Consider the following 4,660-nt stretch of genomic DNA (forward strand, 5'->3'; position numbering starts at 1 on the left):
CCCCTTTACGTTCGAAGCCCCGTCCATAAAAAGGATCCATACCCCGATGATGTACTTGATTTCAACAGTTCTTTTTCGATTTCGGGTACGAGGGCCGGTGTGAAATCGGCCACGAAGTCTGCTAAGACTTGAGACTTGATGGCCGTGCGGGGTTGATATTCGATATCGTACCCACTGAGTTCGACGGCCCATTTGGCCAGTCAGCCTGATAATTCGGGTTTGTGCAACATATTACGAAGCGGGTAAGTGGACAATACGCATATGGGATGACACTGGAAGTATGGCCTTAACTTCCTCGAGGCGCTTATCAGTGCAAGTGCCAACCTTTCTAGGAGCGGATATCTAGTTTCTGCCTCTCCTAAGGTTCGACTCGTATAATAAATGGGGAATTGTGTACCTTGCTCCTCTCGAACTAGGACACCGCTTACGGCGACTTCCGATACTGCCAAGTACAAACAAAGTTTCTTGTCCATTTTTAGAGTGTGAAGCAGTGGTGCGCTTGATAGATATTGCTTTAGTCCTTCTAATGCTTGTTGGCACTCCGGGGTCCAAGAAAAATCGTTCTTCTTTTTGAGTAGAGAAAAGAATTTATGACTTCGATCAGACGATCTCTAGATGAACCGGCTTAAGGCGGCGATCCGACTCGTTAGTCTTTGTACGGCCTTCACACTGTCTACGACGGTGATATCTTCAACGGCCTTGATTTTATCGGAGTTAATCTCTATTCCCCGATGTGACACCATGAAGCCGAGGAACTTGCCCGAACCGACCCCGAAGGCACATTTTTGGGGGTTGAGCTTCATTTTGTATTTCCTCAGAATCTCGAACGTTTTATGCAAATGAATTAAATGGTCCTCTGTGCGCAGGGACTTGACCAACATGTCATCAATATAAACTTCCATTGATTTTCCTATTTTTTCTTCGAACATTATAACAATACGTTCCATATTTGGTGACAAATGAGATTTTTTCCTGGTCCTCCGGGTTCATCTGTATTTGATTATACCTGGAATAGGCATCGAGAAAAGTGAGGATCTCGTGGCCGGCCGTGGCATCGATCATGCGATCGATGTTGGGCAACGGAAAAGAATCTTTGGGGCATGCTTTGTTCAAATCCTTATAGTCCACGTACATTCTAAGTTTGTCCCTTTTTTTAGGGATTACAACTACGTTGGCTAACCATTCGGGATATTTTACTTCACAACCAGGCCCTCGGCCTCACTCAGTCATGTACCTCTCCAGCCTCACAATGCACCACAAATAAGGGGACACAACCCACATCAAGTATCACAACATATAAGCAAAATAATAGAGATTGAGGTAAACATGTACAACAATTTCTATGACTGAGTGCAAATAATGTGAGCATGAATAAAGCCTAAGCTCGTTCAACCCTTGGGTGAAAGCTTGTACAGCCCAGTCGTCTGTGACCAGGGGTAATTTCATGCGTTCCATTTGAAACCGGGATACGAATTCCCTCAGCATTTCTCCCTGCCTTTGCTTTACTTTGAAGAGGTCTGATTTTCTCGTTGCAACCTTTATGGTACCAGCATGCGCTTTTACGAACGAATCTGCTAACATGGCAAAAGAATCAATGGAATTCGGTGGTAAATTGTGGTACCAAATCATAGATCCTTTTGAGAGGGTCTCCCCGAACCTTTTTAACAGCACGGATTCGATCTCATCGTCTTCCAAATCGTTGCCTTTATATGGCACATGTGTAAGAGGTGATATGTTCGTTAGGATCGGTCGTACCGTTATATTTGGGAATTTAGGGCATACGGAATTTTTTGGGGATTGGCTTCGGTGCCGCACTCGACGGAAAAGGCTTTTGTATGAATTTTTTCGAATCAAGCCCTTTTATCATTGGTGGAGCCCCTGGGATTTGGTCGACCCTGGCATTGTATGTTTCCACCCTCTTGTCGTTTGCTTCGACTCATTTTGTGAGTTCTTCGAGCAATTTAGTAATTCCGGGAGTAGTCCCCGATTCCTGCTCGTTAGATGCAGGCTCTGTTCTGGGGGTGATTTCTCGAAGTGGATTGGAAACCGGCCTGCTATGTGCACGAGTTTGGCTCTTTAGCTGAGCTATCGCTACTTGTTGGGCTTGCAATATTTCAAAGATCATGCGTAAGCTTGCCCCGATTTCTCCTGGGCTTTGGGTGTCTTGGGCTATGGATCGAGAACCGCCCTGAATGCTTCTTTCAGGTTCGGAACGCTGGCTTGCTTCCAAAGCAATGTGTGAATTGACATCTAGTGGTATTTCAGCTCGAAACTCGGGTGCTTGGATTCGAGCCTCGGGTGGTGCCAAGTTGTTGGTTTCATCTTGAAGGCCGGCTTCGTAATCGGTCGGTGAAGCCATTCGGTCGGTTGCTATTCGTAGTCGACCCTGAATCGAAGATGTTTTCGGAAATGAGTGACCACTGTTATCCTCAGTCCCACGGTGGACGCCAAACTGTTTACCCGAAAAATGGATAGAGTTGAATTTATACGCAGTTCCGAAGATATATGGTGCAACTTAATATAAAATGCAAGGATAAATAAAATGTGAATATAGACTGGGGAGAATGTAATATAGACAAAGCAATCAAGAATAGTGAACCTTAAGATTTAACAAATAGAATCAATCTAAGAAACTGGAATAACCACTCTTTCTTGTAGAGGACATAATACTTTCATTATAATGTAAATCTCAGAAAAAGATGCCCTCTACAGAAATGATAATCAAGCCCTTTTATAGTGAAGGGGTTTGGCTCCAAGCATAATAAAAATAAACATTCAGTGGGAGACCCATGATAAATCAGTTTTTTCATAATTTCTGCCAAGATTCCCTCTAGTGGGATTACAACGTCTTTTGTCTGCGAGATCTATCTTGCTTAGAATCCTCGATTTTGGTTCGAGCTTGATTTCGGCTCGAACTTGTGATCTTGGTTCGAGTCCGATAATGGTTCAAGCCCTCAAATTGATTCCAGGTCGATGTAGATTGGTTTTTGGATTATCAACACGATAGATCTACCCGTGTCATGGTTTGATCCTTGTTCGAGTTTGATTATGATATCGATCTCAATACGGACCGGCCTCCCCGGGTTCTAGGTTAGTTCGTGCTCCCTTCGGGACCTTACTTCGATATACCACCCTTCGAACCGTACCGGACATGCCAAGGCTGAAATCTATTTCGACCGTATACAATATATTTAATAGTACTACTAGTAATACGTTGGTTTTAGTCTCCCCGGAGTGGTCCATCTTTTAATCGTTTCATGGTAACTAGTTATGCGCATTTAGTATCTTCATCAAATTAAAAAATTAAATTTTAATACATACTACTTAATCATGTTTAAGTAATCTGTATATAAAACCAAAAGACGTATTGTTTACCCTCAAAATCGGATAACAATTAAATTTGTAAATGATTTTAAAGATACGTAGATTAACTTGACACAAAACGATAAATTAGATTGCAATTGAAATAAATGATGGTAAAATAAATGCAAACCACACGAATTGGGTAATTTCTGCCTTGGAAGGTTAGCCACCCTCGAGCCGAATGTACTTCGATCGATATCAAGACATAGAAGAATAAGAGTTTAAAGAAAATAATGATGTATTGCTTTGGAATACGTGCTACAATGTATATTGCAAGTAATCAGTCCCTTTTATATAGTATGAGAGTCATACATTAGGTACAACTCTATAAAAGGTAAAAATCTTCTAATTAACTGATTACCGATCTCTTATCGATACGTGCCAAAATCTCCGCCGTGATATTCGGTCGGTCACGGATATCACGGCCTTCTGTTGGCCGAGCTTGACTACCTGACAACGTTCTTCGAAGTTAATCGGAGCTAGGGACCAATCCCGAATCACGACCTCGACATCCTCGAGGGCGGGCATTATGGTACGGACTCCAAATTAATGAGATTTCTACCTCGATCTAAGCTCCCCTGTTACCATATCTCGAGATTGGTTAATTATGTCGGAGACCGGAGTGTACTATGAGATCGTTTCTACCCGTATACGCGTATATGGAACGATTCGGTGCCATCAGATGGGAATTAACTTTTACCACTATTTCATTGGATTCCTGATTGCGACTGATAAAATCAAACATGATTCCTTCATTAAAAATAATTTAGCTGCCTATCCGCCTATCTCTAGGGTTATATAGTTTTATCCTCATTCACATGCGTGACCGTCTAGCTTCTTAAACATAAGTCTTTAGGGATTTAATGCGCACATTAACCCATAATCTCGAGAAGATCAAATTATATGAAGTTGTCATAATATCACATTTAGCAAATTAAAAAGAGAGAAAATCGGAAAGAAATATTAATCTTATAGCCCAACACGTGTTGGAATATTTAACTTGGTGTTTTGTTTAAGAAAAGTAAACTGTAAAAATTCAAATGTCATACTCGAAACAGAAATTCTTTTACTTTTTTCTTCGGATACTTTATAGTAGGGGTGTAAAGAGCTTGGCCAGTCATTAAAAGTGAAATCATTGAAGATGTGCAAGATTTCTTTACAACAGGTAAAATGTATAAAGGAATTAACTATACATTAGTCACTCTGATATCAAAGGTAGCCAATCCTGCTACAATCAAGGAGTATAGGCCAATTCCATGTTGCACTGTTCTATACAAGATCATAGCAAAGGTCTTTG

This window comes from Nicotiana tomentosiformis, chromosome 12, assembly GCF_000390325.3.
Source record: "Nicotiana tomentosiformis chromosome 12, ASM39032v3, whole genome shotgun sequence".
In the NCBI taxonomy this organism is placed as follows: Eukaryota; Viridiplantae; Streptophyta; class Magnoliopsida; order Solanales; family Solanaceae; genus Nicotiana; species Nicotiana tomentosiformis.